General features: G+C 42.3%; 1 long non-coding RNA gene and 1 pseudogene across 1 annotated transcript; both read right to left on the bottom strand.

Annotated features, from left to right (window-relative positions):
• Positions 1-8,145: 8,145 nt before the first annotated feature.
• On the bottom strand, positions 8,146-10,016 carry LOC123175619 (fasciclin-like arabinogalactan protein 8; annotated as a pseudogene).
• A 138-nt stretch (positions 10,017-10,154) lies between these two features.
• On the bottom strand, positions 10,155-13,149 carry LOC123175620 (uncharacterized). The gene is made up of 4 exons (XR_006488038.1): positions 12,774-13,149; positions 11,660-12,252; positions 11,387-11,572; positions 10,155-10,431 (listed from the first exon to the last, which is right to left on the bottom strand). It is a non-coding gene; the product is annotated as an uncharacterized lncRNA (long non-coding RNA).
• Between the last annotated feature and the right edge of the window lie 485 nt (positions 13,150-13,634).

Raw genomic sequence — 13,634 nt, 5'->3', positions numbered from 1 at the left:
GGTGGGGTGTTATAACGGCTTCATTCTTATTCAATTGTATGGAATTGTTTTCATGTGCATGTTCGATGGGCAAAAAACTATTTATAGATGGGAAAACCAAATACCTAATTTCATGGAAAATATAATCAATAATGTTGCGATACCAACCTTACATGAATGATCTTGCTAACTATTGTATTTAGGGAACTGCATAATTTTCTTGTGAGAATACAAAATTGCTTCAAAACCAAACTGCTTTTAGCACGATGGAAACTTTTGAAAAGATGTATTAACACAAATTGGATATATATATTTGAAAAGATATATAATATGAGAGAATACAAAATAAGGAGAACCATTTGAAAGATGTATTAACACAAATTGGATATCAATATTTAGGCTTTTGTAATTTCAAATTTCCGATGTTTTAAATTATGAGAACCCTCGCTTCATAAGGACTCCACACAACCAGATCTCCACCTTTATACATGTGTGGTCAGGCCAAAGTTGAAAATTATGAGGTGGCAGATTTAGCCTCAATAATACATGCTGCATATGCGCATGTGATTCAATGAGATTGCGCTTAAAGTAGAACAAATGAAGAAACCAAAGCATGAATAACCACTGATTACGGGAAGATAAATGTGGATAGGAAACAACCATGTTATTAACAGATTATTATACACTCCAATATATATTTTGGAAAAAGAGGTAGCACCATAGTAAGTAAAGAGCAGGATTGTTTGCCTCGCAAATGATGTAGATCAAGACTCAGGTCAAATACTTTTTCTAGCTGGTCAAGCATTCTCAGTTTCTCACATGAGTGTGACAGAGTAATAGTTCAGCCGTGTGTATATGGAAACAGTATATTGTAACACCAAGATTAAATCAGGGACCTTTCATAGGCTGTCGGCATTACAGTGGCATCACCTCTAGCCATTAGCACATACATATCAAGGTGTTTGCATCGTGCATGATGAAGTAAAATTATTGCAGTCGGAGAATTGCATCACCCTCTATCTGCTATCGCAGTATGCTCGTTACTCGTATGAATAAAACCAGCCGACCAAGCGAGCCCCCTGTTTCACTACATCAGTAGCCATTATAAAAGTAGCCAAATATATGACTGCGGTTGAGAGTTAAGAAGTACATAGAAAATTCACAGATTAAAAACTAAGTCATCCAGATTTTAAAATGAAATAATTTACTCTAGGTCCATTCAAATTAAGATCCACCAAAAAAGTATTAATAGATGATTCAGTTAATGTGGGAAGTTGATTGTGCAATGTGCAGGCGGCTTGAATTATTGTTATTAGCATGTAGACAGAGACATGAAAAAATCACATACCATCTTGCAGTGACATGATATACCACGGATTAACCTCAATAAAATGCAAAAAAATAAACTAACATAAAAGATGAACAATTACAATTTCATGATTGCCTCCATGCTATTTACATAAACCATGAACAGTATATTGTAACACCAAGATTAAATCAGTGACCTTTCATAGGCTGTAAGCATTACAGTGGCATCAACTCTAGTCATTAGCACATACATATGAAGGTGTTTGCATCGTGCATGATGAAGTAAAATTATTGCAGTCGGAGAATAATTGCGTCACCCTCTATCTGCTATCGCAGTATGTTCGTTACTCGTATGAATAAAATCAGCCGACCAAGCGAGCGCCCCTGCTTCACTACATCAGTAGCCATTAAACTAAGGATCAAGGTGAATAGTAAAAACTAATTAGTCAGACAGGACAAAAGAAGCATCTATGGAGTGCTACAGGATTTCAGTTAGGAATAAACGATCCCTTTACCATTGATACTCTGCTGTAAACACTACCATCAGCACAACATGAATACAAACTCAAAAGAATTAGTGAAGCAACTATTTCCCAATAGATAGAGCTGTACCTTGCATAACTGATTTTTCTTGGAGCACATTAATTAGAGGATTGTACATACAAAACCTGTACATGAATTGCCATTAGATGGTTATATATGAAAGGTCTCTAGTTTTGATATAAGTACCAATGGTCTAAGAAGTGACACGCTTCTACATATATATTGAATAATAATAAAAGCCATGTGAATCTAACCTCCCTTCATAAAAAAATGAGGTTGTTACCTTTAGTTTGTGTAGCAACAGCTAGTGAGGCGCATCTCCTTCACTTTTTTTGAGGAATCACCAGGTGGAATCCCCACCTGTATGTATATTGCTAAAAATGGCCCAACGACCAAGGTGTTACAGAGAGTTTACAGGCTCACAAAAATGCGTGAAGAGAGATAGTCACGCCAAGGCAGGCGGTTATTTTATCGCCAGTCTAGAGCTCAAAGTCCCTACATAATCTACTAATAACTACATATGGGCAATGATTTTCATTCCTAAATGCAGCTGCATTTTTTGCTTCCCAAATTTTCCAAAGTATAGGTAGTACAATCTCAGACCAGACTGGAGAATGAAGTTGTACCGGAGTGGGGATTGTCCACAGGTGTTGGAACCATGGTAAAGGGGGAGATGCCGAGACGTTGCCAAATTGGAGCAGCTGCAGGGCAACCAATGAAGAGGTGCTGGGTGTCTTCAGAGAGGGCACTGCATCGTATACCAATGTATGGAAAGAAGTAAAACATTGTTTATAAATCCTAATGTTGCAGGCATCCTAACTGAAAGTTACTGAACTGATTATTCTCTTGACGTGCTACTTGTGACATATGTCACGTATCTCAAGGAAACTTAATGGATCGATACACTTCTGTAGATAGGTCAAAGGAATAATTTTATTGACCATTTGGACTAAGTTTTGCTGGTTAAAACAGCTACATCTGGAGACATTCAACAATTATTGGCTTCATTCTTACCCTAATTCTTAGGACATATTTATGTTCAGAACAACATTCAGGTTAGGTAAACAAAGACTGATTACCATTTGTACGAATAAATAAATAGTTAAGAGATCAAAGGAAAGATGAAAAAATAATGTAGTGTAAGGAAATAACAAAAATATTTTGCTAGAGAAAAGCAAGGTATGAGGATAAAATAATGCACTCCCACGGTTACATGCTTGAGGTGCTGCCATCAATCTATCAGTACAGTAGAAAAAAATCTTCCTATCCTCCTACAGTAGAGAACTTACTTTGCATGTAACTATTGTCCAACACAAACGCATCTTCAGACCCAACCAATAACTCAGCCGACTTCAATCTAGAGCCCAGCGGTACAATACAGGAATACATAGTTGACTGAAACAACACAAAAATAGAGGATTTCAGTCTGAACCGGGTGATGGAATACCATTTAGTTCCTGCGGCCAAACCGGATGCCATGGTGGAGAGGATGCTGGGCGTGAGGTGGCTAGCATGACAATGTCGGAGGGTGCCGACGCTGACGGAGATCCGTTCTACTGTGGACGATGCTGCTGGAGATCAACAATGCTATCAATGACAGTACGTCAGTACCAGATAAAAACAAAATTGATTTCATTTCAAATTGAAATCCTAGAATGTCCCTAAAAAGGACTGGGCGATCAATACTCATGTAATTAAATTTCATCGATCATCCATTCATCATTGAAAGAATTTGTGATCTTGACTTTTCCAGATTGAATCAACACATGGAAATATCACGTTGCTTACCTGAGAATTAGTGCAACTGATTTAGAGCAGAGTACATGCATGGTTCCAGCCAACTCTACGGATGATGGCTGCATGAACCGGACATGGATGGCGCAAACACTACTTCGTTTAGTGGATCCGCAGAGCTGCAAAGCCTAGATGACGCGGCCGAGACCCAAGTGGCCATGTGGAGGCAGAAGCGGCTCCTCCATCATGCACCACCTGATTAAATCAGAGAAGGGGTTGCTGGTTTCACCTTTGGTCACCAAATCTAGGAGGCAATCATGCTCAGATTTTGCTCTAGAGGGAAAAAGAGAGAGACCAAGGGAGGACCTCCGTCTCAATATAGAAGGAGATGTCGCTCAGATTAGATTTTTTTCCCGTAGAGTAAGAGAGACCAAGGGGAGGACGATTCACATCCACGTGGGATAGGAGACCAGGTCTCTTCCTTAACTGGAATAACTATATCGGTGGATCTGTACCGTAATAATTCAGATGAACGGCTAGTAAATTCTAATTAACATGGTAATTACTTGGGAGGCTGTAATTAGTATAGGTATAGATTTTTTTGACAAAACTACCCCGCTAATTAACGGCTGAGATGATTCGATACTACTCGGCTCCGGAAGTAGTATGATGTACCATTAAAAAAATCTCTTTTGTTCTGAAGAGAATGTATTTCCATTTATTTATTTTGGTAATTGGTTCAACTAAATGTGAGGAAGTAATATTACTAGCAGAACGCCCGTGCATTGCTACGGGCTATGCATATATAAATTAATTAAACAAATGATTAAGGTTGTCTGTAAGGTCAAAGCTCATTTGTTCTCAAAGGTCCGGACGTGTTCGGACATCAAACGAATGCTTAGTAGGCTCTTCAAAATTCAACCGTATGGACAGTCCGAGCTCCCCCAAATTTAGACCATATATGAAGGAGAAATGCGGTTGTTCGGACTATCCCCCATGTTATATCCGACACATGGGCCCAACACAAAAACCCTACCCCACAATGTGTCGCCCCCTTTTTCTCTCGGACCCTCCCTTTCTCACTCGGTTTCCCGCCGTAGTGGAACATTTATCGCTGGAGCCTCCTTCTTTAAAATCAAATGACACCCACCTCACCTTCGTCATGCGTTGCAACAAAGATGAAATTTTTCATATTTACTGTATAATAAAGTGGATTAAACTAACACATACTGTTGACACAAAATAATAAATAATTATAGAGATCAGTTTCAAAGGTCCATTCAACTTCGCAAATGCACACTGACATGGGAGGTAAGTGGCAACCAGAATGTATTCCTAGTCACCAATGAGCTCCACCTCCAGCCCAGATACCATTCATTGTTAGAAGGGATAATTGACGTTCTTCTCTTCCTCGTCCTTCCCCACATCTTCTACTTCTAGTCTCTTCGCCAATCCGTTTCGTTGACGCCAACATCAGCGCGTTTGTCAGCGACGCCTCATCTTCTTCTTCTTCTTCCTCCTTCCTCGCCAGTTTTAATTCTCATTCCTATTTATTTTTTATAATACTCTTTCTTTCTTGTTTCGTTATATATTTTTGGAACACTCTTTCCATCTCCAACACCATGGACCACTTGGTCACTTTAGTACCTTTTTCCTTCTTATTCATGGAGCACTCTCCCTTTCAACTATAGCATGAACCACCTAACCAATCTAGTGTCGTGTTGTACTCATCGGCGAACTTTTGGAAACCGTCAACATGTGGACATCCTGCAGAGCATGGTCGTCATCCATCTTGATGAACGCTAGGTCGTCCATGTTGCGGGCGCATGGTGTCCGTTGTCCATGTTGGCAAGTGGTGCTCGACCATGTCGATGAGAACCTGTTGAATGTCCTTGCCAACGAGCGCTTTTAAAATGATTCAAAGCGACGAACTGCTTGCTTAATTAATTAATTACACAAATAATTAACAACCTACCTAATTCTTTGCACGCCTGATTAACCGCCAACAAAATCGACTAATAACCCGCCTAATTGGAAAAAATCTCTACTTCTAATTATCTGTAGGCATAATTAAGTGTCTACCTAAACCATTAATTACATTAAGACTTGGTTTCAAAATTGATTGGGTGTAAAATAATAATTTCTATTTAAATGGACCTAATTAATTGCGTACATAATTAACCGTCTAGTTAATTAATTACATCAATGGTTCTTTTACCGTGTACGCACACAAGTAAAAGATATGTTTTTTTGTTGTTTAGGAAACTTGTGATAGTCAAGTGGAGATAATAATAATGACATAGTGCGCAGGATTAATGATTTGTTATTGAGGAATATCTTTTTTTGTTTTGGAAGGTTATCGAGGAAAATATTACGTCTATATTTTAGGAAGGTAATCTCAAATATATGGTGCGAGTTCTGAATTCTCAATTATCTATTTATTTACGTGATTGGAATGAATTAGAACCTACAAAGTAAGCACGAAACAAGATATCTCCTTCAATAAGATTTGGTTTTTTAATGAAAAGGAGAAAAACTAGTTGGTGGGGATGATGGGAGGTGATGAATAAAAACCGGACGAAAATAAACCGTATCAGACTACTAACTCCTTTATTAGAGTAGAGACTATGACACTGCTTATTTACTGATTGACCACCCAAGTTTCTACTCAAAAACGGTACGTAGCACTCAAATTTTGGGTCCGACACAAAACTTGATTCGTGACTTCGTGCATGGTGGTGTGTTTATTCCACCATCCTCCTAGGTGAGAAGCCTCCGCCATCTGCTCTGTTGGAGGGTGATACGTGGCGCTTAGTCAGCCTTCCGCCAGGGCAGATTTGGCGTTCTTCAGGAGGCAGTAGCTCTGCCACTAGAGACTGCTAGAAACCATGCATCATCCGATCCGCTCAAAGTGAGAGGGTGGCGCCATGATCTTAGGACGAGCTACCATATTTCTTAGATTGCTGCTACATTTTCCAATGCCTTCCAGTTCTACTACTACTTGGCTTCACGCACTACCACATCTAGAGTTGCCGCCCGGGTTTCATTTGCCATGGCCATGTCTCATTTCTTCCTCGACCAGACGGACCAAGTAGCATGCTCTTATACTCCCTCTGTACCAAAATAAATGCCTTGACTTTAGTATAACTTGACGGAGGGAGTATAATCTTGGCAGGAGCAATTGACAAAACTCAGCTAACTTAGTACAAAGAGATGTAACTCGGGGGGTGCATCTGAGGCAGTATATATGCATATGTTCAGAATGAATAGCCGGGAAGACTTGCACAAATGTCAGGAAACGGGAAACTATAATGTAAAGGATCTGTATAAACAGACGACGTGCACATTACCAAAACATAGTTAGGCAATTCTTGCATGGCAAAAACCTACATAGTTGTGGAGCTCTGCACTTGTCTGTACTACTTGGATTGATTCTCTAGGGAAGATTAAAGATTACCGGACAAAACCGCATTGGCCACGTTCAGAGATCACCAAGAACTCTTTTTTTGTTGAGTCACTAAGAGAATTCATGTCACATCAAATTAAAAAGCTCACCCTGAGTCAATTGCAATCGGCTTGAAACAAAGTTCCTCCTACAAGGCAATAATCTGGTACAGAACAATAACAGAGAACCAAACCATACCAAATCGATCAGCATCTTTTCAATACTCCCTCTAGTCCTTTTTACGTCGCGTATTAGATTTCTATCAGGTCAAACATTGCAAAATTTGACCAAATTTATATTTAAAAATATCATTGTCTACAATACAAAATATATATACTATGAAACTACATTTCATAAAGAATCTAACAATATTGATTTGTTATTGTAAATATTGATACTATTTTTTATATGTTTGGTCAAAGTAGAGATATTTTGACTTAGCACAAAACTTATATGCAGACTAAAAAGGACCAGAGGAAGTATGTAATAGCAGTCCTAGCTATGCATATAATAGTCATAGGGTAACATTCTTGCATGACAAGATATACAAGTGTGTCTAGTCATAGGGTAACATTCTTGCATGAATACTTGCAAAGAACACTTTGTCTTTAGTTCCTTCCGTCTGGTGCTATAATCCTACAAGCACTACAACCACTTGATTCGCACCTGGTGTAGTTTTGAGGCCCTGAACGGTACAACAATAGTTCTATTGTATTTTCGTTATATAGTATAATAGTATGTCACAATGGAGGGAAAAAGAGAAGTGAAAAACAAAACTATCTACAAAAATAAAACAGAGGCATTGACCCTATGCCAGTTCTAGGGATCATTTTTTTTCGAATTGGAGATATAAGATTTGCCTCATCTTAAATAAGGAGAGGATAGAGTTTTACAACTAAACCACAATCACGACATGTCAACTACTCACGCGATACAATAGCCCCTAGTTTCTTGGCGCCGGCGATGGCCCAAAGCTTAGCCTCATCTAAGACAAAGGGTCGCGGTGGCGCACCCTGCGCCCATGGTTTTACTCCCGTCGAAAGCGGATTTCTGCCGCTTCACCCGGGTGGTATGTCTTGGGTGCTAATGGCACAGATCTCATTTTTTCAGTTCCGGGGATCATCATGAGTCATAAATTAGAACTTTGAATCTAGCCATTCTTGAAAACAACTGGCATGCTTCTGCCGAATTATGTGATTAAGCAAATTGAGATCTTCTGTGAAAGAGCTCTTCCAGGCTTGAAAGGTTAGGTTAGTATTTCTGAAAAAAAACTTCCATTTCTCTACATCCAGATGTTCCAGTGTACCAACATAACCAGGTGATGCCGGGTGCCCTTGCCGCAAAATTCTCGGCCAACTGCTTGCCTCCAAATGCTCGGCGCACCCCAAGAAGAGCTCCACGGGCATCAGGAGGCTGTCCACGGTGAGCACTCACACGGGCGTGTCGTCCAGGTCTGTGTCCACCACAAGGGGACATGCGGAGGTTGTATTGCCCTACCGCAGTGGACGCCAGCGTACGGAGCGGGCGGGACGACGCCTTGAGCAGCTACCCCGGCAACGCGTGGTATCGCAGCAGCGCTGCGAGGTTGGCCCAGGGCATCGCATCCACGTCCGGCACGCCCTTGGCATGGAATGCGGCGTCTTTCGGCGCGAACAAGGTGATCCCGACCTTTTCCACCATGGCCGCTTTGTAGTCCTTGAGCACGCCCGTCCCGGCGATGAGCGCCGCGAAGCACTTGCAGCCGATCTTCTCCAACAGTCGTGTAAGGTTGTTGGTGGACGGCTAGTCAAAGAGCCCGTCGAACTCGATGGGCGCTGAGATTTCCAGCACCGCGAAGTCTTACTACGTGTGCTTGAGGGGCTTGGCGAAGGTGGCGTCGTAGCCATCACGGGGCTGGCGGCGAACGCGAAGCCGTTGCCGCCCCCATGGCCCCATCTAGCTTGGCCATCTTGACGCTGCCCGTGGCGCTGGTGGCCGCCCCGCCCGAGGCCTGGTAGAAGATGCCGGTGAGCCTGGCCACCCCGCCAGCATTCTCGATGGCGCCCAGGTCAGCCCCGGCGTCCGACACGAGTGCGGACATGACGCCATCGCCGAGGACGAGCACCGTCACCCCGGCACATGCGTTGATCTCGTCGCACACCTGTGTCTCCGTTAGGTACTTGTTGTACTTCGAGTGCCTTGGCCATCACTGGTGGCGGCCCCAGCGAGGGAGCTCAGCATGGTGACCGCGGATGGTGCGGCAAGTCTGACTCTGACCCGGCCGCTGCCCCGCCTCCCCACGCCTCTTTGGAGCTAAAAAAGATTTATCCTCCTCGCGGCTGCGGAGGAGTATATTTAGGGACCGAGAGGCGTGCATTTAAGGGATCGGTTAGGTGCACTTTAAAGGAAGATAACCGAATTTATATATTGAAAAGGTGTGGTAGCTCCCCGGGTAGGGGCATCCTGTTAGACTAGCCACAATGGGTAGTAACATAGAATAGTAACATGCATATTACTATTCTATGTTAGTACCTCTATTATGGTTGTAACATAGAGGTAGTAACATGAAGGTTGCCATTTATTGTTTTGTGGGATCTATAGTAGTACTTTAACTTTGTGATCTATATGTGGCTCGTATCAAAAATGAAATAGGCGTAAGCCTGTATCTGTATATATAGCACACTAGAAACGTTTCATGTGTAAACTAGAAACTGAAACGATTGGGTTTCATCCAATGATTTAAAAATCGTAACTGGCCGAGACACCAAACCATCACGTTCACATAAAGAGACAATATCAAATGGAAACCACGTATTCAGTGGAATCCTGGAAACCTCAGCCTAGCCCGTTGGATGCTATTTGTATGGACAAGATAGAATCATAACTGCTATGCTCTATTTGCTCAAAAACGCCCGCAACCAGGGATGCTATTTTACGGGTACACCCTCAGGTCTAACAAGTAATCACAGCGTACGTCCTTGCCCCTTATTTCCACTTTTTTGTCAGCCAAGTAGGATTTGTAAGCCATGCGCTGTGCCTATACTTCAGCACACATACGTTTCGATTTAAATTGAAAAAATAGCTCAATGGATACCAAAACTGTACCAACAAAATCACATTTGGGAAACCAAAAGAACAGACAGTCAATGCCCCAGACCAGACAACAGAAAACTGAAGGAAGCTAATTTTAATATAGTCTACTAGTATCAGAATTCACTTGCAGTAATGCATGCATCGCTTCAACAACACATACATTAGTTAAGGCAAATGTTCCAACCGCATTATGCTAGGTAATTTTGTTACAAGATAGACACATCATTAACTGAACAGCCATAGTAAATCTCACACTTATACATCAAACATTGAGCACACAACTCGAGTACACAACAACAGTCTTTTTTTTTGGTTGGAATCTGCATAGATCTTTACTGCCACCAGCAAACCTGAAAAATAAGAGTTGAACTTTTTTATACATAATACACTAAAACGAGTTTAACAACAATCTATGCAAATAGATACAGTAGTGCATGCCATCTTTATTAGCAAAAAAATAACATAATTATTTTTCAAACTAGCTCATTTCTTATTTCCCGTCGTACTACACAAATAATTATGCATACAACAAAAAGTTAATTTGGAGGACGGGTGCATTGAAGCCCGATATTTGGAATAGTGTCAAAATTCTATTTTGAAGTTTCAAAATGTTCTGAAAACAAATCAACATGGTTATATGGATGTATATTACACATGTGTAAATTTTGATGCTGAAATAAGTAACCATGTGAGTTACACAAAAATGACAAAATCGTTTTTTTTTTTGGAAAGATGAACTGAGCATGCATTATTAACTATTTGAAAATCACCATTTTGTCATTTTTCTATAGCTCACAGGTTTATTTGTTTCGTCACCAAACTTTACACAACTGTAATATACATCCATATGATCACGTAGAATTGTTTTCGAGTTTTTTTGGAACTTTAAATGTGATTTTAAAAGTATTTAAAATAAGGTCCTTGAATAATTAATCTAGTAGCAATGGCAAACACATACATTAATCAAGGATTTTTCTCTCACTCACTCACACTACTAGCACCACACACACAATAATTAATCTACAAAATTTGCAGCAGCGCGTACAAGCCCTACACACCGCTCGAGTTTTCTCTTTGATAACTTCCATCTAAACACAATTTTCAATTCAGATACGTATCATCATCTAAATTCCATCTAGACAGTAGGGGTAGCAGTTTATAGATAAATAACAATTTTCATAGTCAGCAGAGCATGCCATGGTTACACAGAGCACACACGCCAGGCAGCAAGCCAGCAACACATGAATAGTCATAGATGTGTACTATAACAGTAACACACAATAATTATGAGCAAATGAATTATACCTCGCAATTTCTTCAAGACCAAAATCTGGACAGTACGACTCAGGGGAAATCAGCAGCTGTAGGCAAGATGCCACTACCTCGTTTCCTCTCCTACTTCCTTCAAATGATGTGCTGATCTTGGAGGAGACAGCCCAATGAGCCACGTCCTTGTCCCCTCCTCTGTTTGCTTGGCAAACCTAGCCCAATCTAGAGAAGAGGGAACTACTAGATGAGCCACGGGACAAAGAAGCACCGGGCCAAAGCACAGAAGACGAACACTACAGATGGTCATACCTTGGGATTAGATCTAGTATGACATCGATGGGGAATGCTCGGAGGACCGGCACTGTTGGCCGGAGACGAATCAGAAGCGCCGCTCGCTGGCCCTGCCCGGGACGCCGCTCGCCGGCCCTGCCCGGAACGCCGCTCGCCGGCCCTGCCCGAAACGCTCGGAGACTCGCACGCTTGGCCGGACACAACCGCCGGAGAGGAATTAACCGCGCCGCTCGCCCCTCGCCAGCCCAGCGCGGAACGAGGGGGTCCTGCCGGAGGGAAGCATCATCTCCCAACAGGTCTCCTAACCCATAAAAGAATTTCGAATCTGGATGATTGATTTTTCCTTTCGAATCGGGATGATACCTCCATGGGGAAAGGCACGGGACGGCTCAGCCGCCATGGGATGTTTCTGTACCTAAGTTACAGGATTCTTTCGGGGTTCAATTTGCAAATTGTACCTCTTTCCATCTCACAGAGTACGCATCCAATCCAACGGCACACGTTTGGGTTTCCATGTTTCCTCTGAATGTATGGTTTCCACTAGATATATTCTCTCACATAAATTAGAGTAGCTGATCGGTCCATCAGGTGGATGGGTGTACATTGGCCTCCTGTTACAAATATGAGGTTATGTTCAGATCCACATTCTATGAATACAAAGCTTGGATTTTGGAACGAGAGGACAATTCGCTTGAAGCCACTGAATATATAGCTTTTGAGGACTTCGGTTTAGAAGCCTAAAGTATGTTCCAATCATAAACAGTTTTCATTCCAAAAAGGATTTCAAACTACAGCTCATGTATTCTCTGATGAAAGGTTTGAAACAATTCGTTTTAAGAAAAAATAATATGTAGTTATCACAATTTAACAGATTGTCTGGATTAATCCATAGCAATTTCCTTGCATGTATTCAGGCTACCTTAACACACGCTGAATCAGACTTTCAAATTCAGACTTAGAGGGATGTGAGTACAGACTTGGCACTTGGCAGTATAGAAATTCCCTGGACAACTACACACGCTGAATCAGGTATTCTAGATCCTGAACACAAAACATAAATTATCTAATGCTGCAAATTTGAGCTGAAGAAATTGCAATTGCTGAAGATTGAAATGAAACCAGAAATTTATACCATATAGGGTTTGCAGTAGATTATTCCATGAGAGGGAGGTACAGGTGCGGCGGTGTCGACGGACTGGTGGACGAGCGAGTCGGAGCGCCGGTGTAGAAGAGCGGCTGTGGCAACCGGCTGGCGCACGAGCCTGCCGGGGCGCCGGGGACGCGCTGCGGCGGCGGCGAGGTCGCCGTTGACCGGGCGGGTGCCGCCTCCTTACGGGCACCAGACTTGGCCATGATTCCGGTGGCTTCGCCCTGCCGGCCAGAGCTGCCGCCGGCCGGCGAGAGGGAGTGCGGGACAGGGGGGTCGATGCGGCAAGGGAGGGAGAGGATGAAGGTGCAGCCGTGGAGAAGGGAAAGGAGATTTTTCTTTCGCGATGGGGACGCCCGCAGCGGATCGATTCGCATTAAAAAGATATCGTAAGAAGCGCTATGTTATACAGTAACTAGCTGTTACTGCATCAATCTCTCTCCTTATTAACTCACTGCCACGTAGACAAATTTACTGATGTGGACTTGAAGTTACTAGTAAAGTTACCCCGTCGTGGCTAGTCTTATCTTATCCATCCGACCTCGCTGAGATTCGTGTGTTCTTCTGTCAAACTGCAGAGCTTCTGCATGCTTACCAGTCCATTTGACCGTCCTAATGGTGTAGCTATTAGGGACTAGTAGGCTATAGGCAGCCGTCGTGTCGTGGGGCAGCTGGAGCAGCCTAGTGGTGATACGAGTTGTCATAGGGCATGCAGACGGTGTGCCATGCAACAATATCAGTCGTGTTTTGCATTAGCTGGCTACTGTTCCTGACAACGGCGTCAGGCCATGCATTGGCCATCCTTATTTTACTCGATGGGACAACTGTTCCTTGTTGGAATGATCG

The sequence above is a fragment of the Triticum aestivum genome, unplaced genomic scaffold (assembly GCF_018294505.1).
Source record: "Triticum aestivum cultivar Chinese Spring unplaced genomic scaffold, IWGSC CS RefSeq v2.1 scaffold224089, whole genome shotgun sequence".
NCBI classification, from domain to species: Eukaryota; Viridiplantae; Streptophyta; class Magnoliopsida; order Poales; family Poaceae; genus Triticum; species Triticum aestivum.
The sequence above is the reverse complement of the archived record's forward strand: the minus strand, read 5'-3'. Positions and strand labels throughout refer to the sequence as shown.